We start from the raw sequence: 10288 nt of genomic DNA on the forward strand, positions 1-10288 counted from the left end.
ATCAATTTCAGAGTGACGTCATTGGTAGAATCCCTCAATTTCTTCATCACTGGATTTGTGGTTATTATATAAATTTGAATAACAGTTGTATTGATTGGATTTCTTTGACTGTGGATAGATATAATCCTATCCCCGACAGCATTGTACTTCAAGATAGATTTTGAAATGTTCACCTTGACTAGGAATATAATGTCATTTCCTTTATTGTTGAATTTCCAGAAGAGTAAACTATATTATTTTCTGATTCAAACGGCCAATACCAGTCCACTTCAACTCACTAATGCCTATAATATCAAATTGTATACTTTTTATTTCATTTTTTAGAACTCCCAATTAACTGACATTCATACTTTGTCCATTCCAAGTGCTGATTAATTGATGTCTTCAGCTGTTTCATCTCTTTTTGATGGTGCCCCAACAGCACATGAAGGTCCTTATATTCAGCTGTGCTTTTAGAAGGCAGTTTTTCCTCAAACGTCTTTTGAGTGCCTTCAACCGGAGAGGCTCATCTTTTGCACTGCCTCTGACAATCACTCTGTATCTTTTATGGATTTTTTTGGTGTCTGACAATTTTGTTGTTGTTGTCAATAAGATTTTTGTGGATAATTTCTTAGAAATGGACAGCCTGTTCCTTCTTCGAACTACAGATGGAAAACTGTGCTGCAGCCTGCCCAGTTTATTATGTAAGCAGTTGAACTCACCCTCATTTGATTAGTAATTAGGAAAAATTAGAAAGTGTTTCTACCAACAAAGCTGAAGGAATTGTTTGCAGAATTTGAAACTAGCTCTAAAATAAATTAATATACTTGAAGTCCATAGTGGGTCTCTGTTGGCAGTCTAGATATTTAAAGAGAAAACTTTCCCACTAATATTAAGCTGTTGTAAGCAGCCTTTGACTGGTCATAATACGTATGGCCTGCTTCCCACAGCATCAACTCCCTGGCAGAAATCTCTGTCAAACCAGGATCCTCATTATTAAACAGTCAGCATCCGCAGAAAATAGTCCACTAGTCACATTTCTAATGAGCCGCAATTGTGACTACTGCTGAAAAATTATTCTTCTATCCTCATATGGAAAACAGTATAGACGGATCCAGTCAATCTAAATAAATAATCGCCATCATCTAGGCTTGAGATTTGGGAAACGCAAGTAATTTTCAGAACTAATGCTTTATAAATTCTGAAGGAAGGCTTATTCTCTACACTGTACATTTGCCTGTTTTAGGACAGTCTCTGTGAAATTACAGCTGTCTGGTGTTCAGGGACACTACAATGGAACACCCAGAGAGGAGGGAGATTTTGAAGACACTTTAAGTAAAATAAATTGGTTTATTCTTATGCAATGTAATCTATGTTCTTAGTGTATATATTTAATTTTTATTCATTTATTCTTTCCACAAATTTACTTTCAAATATTTACTTTTCAATAAATACTTACCTTGAGTGGCAAAACTTGTTTGAAGGTTAGGTGTATAATGTTGAGCAAAACAAGCATAGTCCCTTCCCATTTGATTAGTTATCATACAAACAGCATCCTAGATGCCTTAAGAGAAATAAAAATTCAGAAAACTGCATATCGTTCTGCCATTCCTATCGGTCTGGTTGTTTCCTTGTTACCTTCAGTTGCTCACCATTTTCTTTAACATGTCTTTAGGTGCCTGGAAGATCTTCATTTGCAATAGAACTGGTAGTTTTTCTCAAAAACTAGTATTATATTATAAATATAAATGAAGTTTGATACATTCTACACCATTCAATAACAATGAAAACATTGTGTTGAGTGAAATAATCCATCTACAAAGTGATAAATATTAGGTGATTCCACTTATGTAAAATGTCATTTATCATTAGGCAAATGGTTGCAGGTCAAAATTTATTACTGGTTACCAGGGCCTGGAGGTGTGGAGGAGTAGGGGTCTTTGCTCAGGAAAAAATGAGTTTATACTCAAGTTGATAGAAAAGCTTGTAAATGGAAGTGGAGGTGTCATACAGCATGATGAACTTAATTATTGAGTTGTACAAGTAAAAAAATGTTGAATGGCAAATTCTATATTTTATAATTACAGGTGTATGTGTTCAGATGTATGTTTACAACAACTTTTTAAAATTTGTGTTTGGTAACTTTTGAGATAGTATCACATGGGAAACAAGATTATACAGTATGAAACTATATTTTCTTACTCCAGAGTACTTTTGCAAACATGATAAGAAATTATCTTATGTAGTTTTTGATAGAGAAATCTGCATGGAATCTATTGACATATGCAAATTATTGTATTCAGAAACCCCAGAATGGTGGTTCATTGGTTTTTATAAAAGCAAGGAAGTATAATGTAGAAATGAATTCATCAACATGTTTAAATATAGTTATTTCAAATGTACATGCTTGGGTTTATTTTGAATTTTTTGAAATGTAATTTTTAAATTACATGGCTTTGCATACAAGGTTTTGCCCTTGGATTTTATTATAAGAATTCCTGAAATACTTAAATACTCACCAAGAAATCCCATTGTTACAGTCTGTTAGTTCAATGAACTACCAAACCATAGAATACGGTCTTTAAATAGAACTATAAAATTGTAAGTGATTTATGTGAATTGTTGCAGACAACTGTGATAAGTCAGGTTTTGACTTGATAGCTTAGTCAATGAATTCTAGAGCAGACATGAGACTACCTGGAACTTCTTGGAAAGTTTCTAAGGAAATCAATGTCCCACGATTGTGAGAATGCTTGGCTAATGTGACCTATTGTAGAAAACAAACCAGCAAAAAAAAAAAAACACACCAAACTATGAGGTATACAAGGAACAAAACAACAAAAAATAATATATTGTACAATTTTACTTGAAGAAAAGAGCTCTAGACATAGGTGTAACAATTTTTCCACACCTTGCTTTGAATTACATTGCTTGTTCTCCCCCTGTACCTTTGTAAATAAATATCAATTTTTCTCTATTCCCTCAACCCATAGGGAACTTGGTGGTTAAGTGTTCCAGTTGCCATCAATAGCTATTAACATTAAATGTTTAATAATTCCCTTTGATCATGATAAAAAAGCATATGGCTTACCTCAGTCCATTTGTAAGGTATACATAGATAGACTGTAGGTTCTCCATAATTTCTCCTGAGTACTCATATATGCTACGTACTATTTCTCTGAGGGGAAAATGTAAATAAAGCATCCAGCAGAGGACTCTGAGGCGTCAAAATGAGCAGAGGCACAGGGTGGACATGGAAGGCTGACTAAGTAGTAATGAGACCAAACTCTAAACCCCCATAGTGTCAGCTGCAGTAACCTAGACCACTGATTGATGAAGCATTTGTCCAGTCTCCCACACCACACCCACTGCCATGAAGTGTATTTGGACCCAACCCATAGTGACACGATCTAGCAGTAGTTCTCAACCTTCCTAGTGCTGTGACCCTTTAATACAGTTCCTCATGTTGTGGTGACCCACAACCATAAAATTATTTTCATTGCTATTTTATAACTGCAATTTTGCTACTGTTAGGAGTCGCATGAGCCCTGTGAAAGGGCCGTTTGATCTCCAAAGGGGTCGTGACCCACAGATTGAGAACCGCTGCTCCAGAGGCTGCATCAATGAGATTCCATGAGGGAACTCCATTGGGTGAACTGGACTCCACCTGAGGACTTAAATCGGGAAAGTCCTGGTGTCCAAGGAAGCAAGAGACAACTGTACCACAAGTGGTGTGCTACTGGTAGGCAAACAAGCAAGGACCTGCTACATGCTGTATTAAGATATATATTATTCTGGAAATCCAGTGGTGTACATTCTGTTTGATTTTGTTTATGCTTGTTCATATTAGGGTGTAACTCAGGTGCAATGCCATTGGGTCACCCTCTTTAACTTGTGTGATTTGTTTTTCTGTTTTTTGGTAAATGAAACTCACACTTGGTGAGCCTATAAGGACAACCAATGGAACAAGGGTTGGGTGGGGGATTGGGTTCAGAGGGAGGGAAGTGATAAAAAGGGAGATCATGGCAAGGTGTCCAGTAAGGAAAAGCATGTTTAGGAACAGATTATGGAAGCAATCGTACGATTCTGTTTCACGTGATTGAACTATGGAATGATATGACATATGTATTAATTCTCAATAAAAAATGTAAAGGGAAAAAAAGCATATCCAGAAATGGGTTTGAGGCTCACACTAAATCCTAGCTCCAATTAAAGAAAATTTTACAGCATGGTCCTGCTCAATATTGGCCCGCAGGAAGGAAAAAGAAGACAGTACAAAATGTGGCAAAGAAATTAGATGGTGCCCCACTGACAGATAAAATAGTATCTGGGGCTTTAAAGGTTTGTCTTTAAACAAGCAACCATCTAAGTGAGATATCAACTAAGTCCACATGGAAGAAGCAAACCATCAGTCATCAAAGGATTGCACTCCATATAATCTGAAGCCGAAGGAGGGAAGAGTATCAGAGTCTAAATTGTGGGAATCCAGTGTGCAGAAAGCAATGGATGACAGAGGGAGTCAAGATACATTTGTGGAACTTCCTAGGAAATCAGTCTCCAGAGAACTCCCCTGTCTGTCTAAAACTGAGTCACGGGGGAAAGTGGTCACTACACAGAGTGCGTGGGAGAGAGGAGCATCAGAGGCCTAAACCTTAGTTGACTAGTTAAAACGTTGTCAGGTGATACCCCTTCTGATGCATGCTGGACGTGATCTGGTTTTCAACATTTTCTGTATTTTTGGTTTGTTTGGTTTGGTTTGGTTTGGTTTGGTTTGTTCACATGAGGGTGTATCTCAGAGGTGTTATGCCATTGAAGGTCACTGTCTTGATGTTGTATTACATGTTTTTTTCCATTTTTTGGTATATGAAATGCAGGAATGATGAAGCTATAGGGACAGCAAATAGAATAAGGGTTTCAGGGGGAGAGGGATACAGTGGGGGTGGGGTGGGGTGGGGTAAAAGCGAGACAATGTCAAGGAGTCTGTGTAGAAAAAGAATATCTGGAAACTGATTGTGGTAGCAATTGTGCAATTCTACTTGACATAATTGAACTGTGGAATGATATATGAATTAAATCCCAATTAATAATAAATAATATATACATGCACATACATACAATTTTGGGGAAAATTATTTATTATTTTTTCTGTTTGCTTATGAAATTGTTTCAGAATAGAAAGTCATCATTTAAAAACATCACATTAGGACATTATCCAGACATGCTATTTAATAATTCAGTCAAAATCAAGCTGTGTTGTATAATCTCTATCACGATCAGTTTTTTTTTCTGGTTTTCTTTTTTAAAATTATTTTTAATAGTTTTATTAGGGGCTCATACAACTCATCACAATCCATGCATACATCAATTGTATAAAGCACAATTATACATTCATTGTCCTCATCATTCTCAAAACATTTGCTCTCCACCCAAGCCCCTGGCAGCTCATTTTTCCCTTCCCTCCCTGCTAGACCCTCCCTCATGAACCCTTGATAATTTATAAATTATTTTTTGTCATATATTTCCCTGTCCGACGTCTCCCTTCATCCACTTTTCTGTTGTCCGTCCCCCAGGTAGGAGGTCACATGTAGATCCTTGTAATCAGTCCCCCCTTTTCAACCCACCCTTCCTCCACCCTCCCAGTATCACCACTCACACCACTGGTCCTAAGGGATCATCCACCCTGGATTCCCTGCGTTTCCAGTTCATATCTGTACTAGTGTACATTCTCTGGTCTAGCCATATTTGTAAGGTAGAATTGGGATCATGATAGTGGGGAGGAGGAAAGTAGTATGTTTCATTATTGCCACATCGCACCCTGACTGGCTTGTCTCCTCCCAAAGACCCTTCTGTAAGGGGATGTTCAGTAGCCTACAAATGAGTTTTGGATCTCCACTCTGCACTTAACCCCTCATTCACTATGGTAAGATTTTTTGCTCTGATGATGCCTGATACCTGATCCCTGTAACACCTCATGATTGTACTGGCTGATGTGCTTCTTCCATGTGGGCATTGTTGCTTTTGAGCTAGATGTCCGTTTGGTCACCTTCAAGCCTTTAAGACCCCAGACACTATATCTTTTGATAGCCAGGCACCATCAGCTTTCTTTGCCACATTTGCTTATGCACCCATTTGTCTTCAGCGATCATATCATGGAGGTGAGCACAGAATGATATGATTTTTTTGTTCTTTGATGCCTATATACAATTTTTGAAAAGAAGATGACATCCATGGAGAAGAAAATGCATCCAGGAGCAGTTTAGCACCAACAATACACACAACACTACTCTAGTTCTTTAATCCTTCCTCCCCCCACTACTATGATCTCAGTCCTACGTCACAAATCCCTCTAAACCCCCATACATACAGTGGCACAGACGAGAGCTTTCAATATACAGAATTCAGGGAAGACAACCCCCTTCAGAATCAGTAATGGGAGTAATGATTCCAGGAGGGTAGGTGAAGGGAAATAGGAGGAAGGTGGGGGAAAGGAGGAATGGATAGCAATGACAACAGAATAATCCCCCTCAGGGGGATGAAAATCAGGATAGCATATGAAGAGATATAATGGGCTGTGTAAGATATGTATAAATAATAATAACTATGCATACTGTATTAAGGGTTTGTGGGGGTGACAGGGGGAGGGAGGGTGGGGAGAAAAGAGGAGCTGATATCAAAGGACTCACGAAGAAAGATAAGTTTAGAAATTGATGATGCTAACAATTGTACATGTCTGTTTGATGGATGTATACATTGTTATGATATATGTAAGAACCTCCAATAAAATGATTTATTACAAAAAAATAAAATAGACTAAAAATAAAGAATTGTTGAATGTAAAACTGATTATTATCTTGGCAAGCCTTAATCCAATCCACAATAAAAGGCAATAAAATAGGGAGCAGGGCACTAACTCACCTAGGTGGAGAGTATTGGTTATATCTCCACAGAATTGGGAGTGTGCAGACAGACGCCACCACGGCACACCAAACCATGAGGGCAACGTAAGCACGTGGAGGAATGCAAGAAAAGATTGGGCTACAGAGCTGACCCCAACCAGAGCCAAACTGACCCCTGCCCTAGAAGTACGTACAACAGAGAACAACACTAAACCTTCAGGTGGGGAAAGGGGCTGACTTGCCATGCCCACACCGATGCAAACCAAGAAGGAACAAGAGAAAGGGACAGTCTGCCTAGACCCCATATTGGCACACCAAGCCGGGAGGATGATGCTGCTGCAAGGAGCTGCTAAGATACAGAGAGGACTCTAAGGCTAACAACAACTCAAGACATGCTGTCACCTCACTGGAGCATACTGAGACAGAGGACAATAATGGAGACACATGGTGGAGAGGTAGTGTGGTCTGAATGCCCTGCAGCAGGGCAAACCAAGAAGGGAGCATAACAGATCAGCAACTGAAGCAAAGCCAAACCACAAAGATCCTAAAGAGCCCCCCAAATAGACTTCAGGCTCGGAGGGGCAGTTTCCAGAACTACTCCAGGACCAGGGGGAGAGAGTCATAAAGACAAGTGGACAGACCTGGAACTATGTATGATTTTTCTCTTTGGGTTTGTTTTTTTCTTTTCTTCTTTTTTTCAATCTTTTCTTACTGTCTGGTATATGACATTGTTGGTTTGCCTACTTATATAAGACAAGCATGGGAAGCAAGTGTGGGGAGAAAGTAATGGGACCAATGACCAAAGAGGATCTTGGGGGGAGAAGGTACAGGAGGGTGGGGAAGGATGTGGTGAGCAAACAACTCCACAGAGAGATGAGTCAAGTCCAGAAACAGGGGAAATGGGAGTGGAGGTGGCATTGAAGTTGGGAGATCCTAGCCACAGATAATTAGTGGACTGGCCCATTGAGGCTGTGGGAGGGGGGTGGTGGATAGAACTAGGCAACACGTCAGACGAAGTACACAGGACAGCAGCTAACCTGAGGGATCTATAGTCAGTTTTTTTTAAAGAAGCACAAATTGGTTACAGAAGTTCACAAGTTCACACACTCAAGAAGGGGCAGAGGGAGAACAAGGTGCTGCTGAATCTCACCAAGAGCTGAGGACCTGTGTACAGGCTCCAGGACCTACACACGCTGAAATGGCATGCAAGCAGACATTGGCGTGAGCATGCGTCATACAGGCAGCCAGAGGGAAGCAACTGACTTCCTGCCCAGAGCAAGGCACGACGGTAGCAATTGTGCAGTGGTACACGTAAGACACAAAGTTTGCTCCACCTTTGTTTCAGACCCCTTTAGGCTACAAGAGACCCAAACCTCACATTGAACTTAAGGAGAATATTTATTAAGTCATACACAGGAAAAGACAAAGATAAAAATACACTATAAGGATGAGGAAGATCATTAGCACAAGGTCTTAATGGCATCCAAGGGCTTGCAGAAATGCAGATATTTCAAAAGGCCTACGAGGGCAAAGGAAACTCACGAAACCACGGTCAATACATCACCGTGGAATGGGACAAGCATGGCGCACGTGCATTCTGGGAGCCACAAGAGCTTACAGGAAGGGCTTAGGGCTAGCGGACCAAGGCAGGCAGGGTATGACCATGACCAAAGGAACTAACACCCCACTTTCCATTAAGGGCACACTCACGCAAGTTCCTGAGGTCTACAGATTGACAGAAATCCGCTTTCAACTGCTCTCTGCATAAGGTCACAGCTATCGATATAGCTGGTTAATGGTCAGAACGAATTCCAGGGAAGCAGAACTTACGTAACTCAGCCAAACTCAGCGTGCCGCTCAGAAGACACGGGAGGAGGCTCTCCTGGGTGTCCGGAACTGTAAATGTCTATGGGAACAGAAAGCCTCCTCTTTCTTAGGTGGTGCAGCAGGTTAGATGGGGACTAATAAATGGATTTTGAGCTTCCACTGTGAATGAGATCCTTCTACAAGCTCAGTGCTCAGTAATCTAATCTCACACAAAGCGAAACCCACCTCTTATATCCATGTCCACATACACACAAACTTACAAGTTCACATTGAGCTACAGAGGCTGTTTTCTCAAGTTCTGCGTAAGGGGTAAAAAAAAAAAAGGCACTGCACGCAAACATCAGCCAATTCAGCACGTGGGTAGAATCAGCGGTAATAAGCAACCCCAGGTGAAGAGGACAGAGACAACCTCAGCCAGAAGGCAGGGCTGGGCGCGGAACTGCGCACGGGTAAGAGTGCCCTCTAGGGGTGGCGAGAAGAACATCTCACTCGCTGCTGTCAGGGGAGTTCTGATTCCTAGCGACCCTGTGGGTCAGAGGAGAACTAGGGCCTTGAGTTTTCCAACGCTTTAAATACTACTGAAGTAGAAGCCTCATCTTTCTCCCAAACCACTGACTTTCCAGTTCGTAGCTCAATGCATCGTCCACTCTACCACCAGATCTCTAATACATACAACTCCCTTGAAAAATAAAACCTTAGAATGTGAAATAGTAAAAAGAGATATTAAAAATATAACGTGTTCGGATGTTGAAGGAGAGTGGTCAGAGTGGAGACCCAAAACCCATCTGTTGATAATCAGACATTCCCCCACAGGAGGGTCACACAGAACGGACTATGCAGCCAGGGTGCAGTGTAGCACCGAGGAAACGCACAACATTCCCTTAGTCCAGTGGTTCTCAACCTTCCTCATGCCGCGACCCTCTCATACAGTTCTTCATGCTCTGGTGACCCACCAACCAAAAAATTATTTTCATTGCTACTTCATAACTGTAATTTTGCTACTGTTACGAATCGAGTGACGCCTGTGAAAAGGTTTGACTTCCAAAGGGGTCGGGACCCACATGTTGAGAACCACAGCTCTAGTTCCTTAATCCTTCATCTCCCACTATTATGACCTCAATTCTACCTCAAAAGTCCTGCTAGACTGGTGTATTGACATTAGTACAGATAAGAGCTTTCAATACACGGAATCCAGAATAGACAAGCCCCTTAGAAACAGTAATGGGAGTAACGATTCCATGAGGGTATGGGAAGGGCAGAATGGGGAACTGACTGCAATGATGACAGTATAACTCCCCTGGAGGGGAGAAAATATCAGAATTGTAGGTGAAGGGATATATCGGTGTAAGATGTGTAATCATAATCAATTATAATAACGGTTCATGAGGGTGGTAGGACAAGGAGAGAGGGAATAAAGAGGAGCTGATATGAAAGGTTTCAAGAAGAAAGTTTTGAAATTGATGATGGCAACATCTGTACAAGTTCGTTTGATATAATTGATTTATGGATAAAATATATTATGAACCACCAATGAGATGATTTATTAATATAAATAAATAAATAATAAATATATGCCATATTCAACA

The sequence above is a fragment of the Tenrec ecaudatus genome, chromosome 13, assembly GCF_050624435.1.
Source record: "Tenrec ecaudatus isolate mTenEca1 chromosome 13, mTenEca1.hap1, whole genome shotgun sequence".
Lineage (NCBI taxonomy): Eukaryota > Metazoa > Chordata > Mammalia > Afrosoricida > Tenrecidae > Tenrec > Tenrec ecaudatus.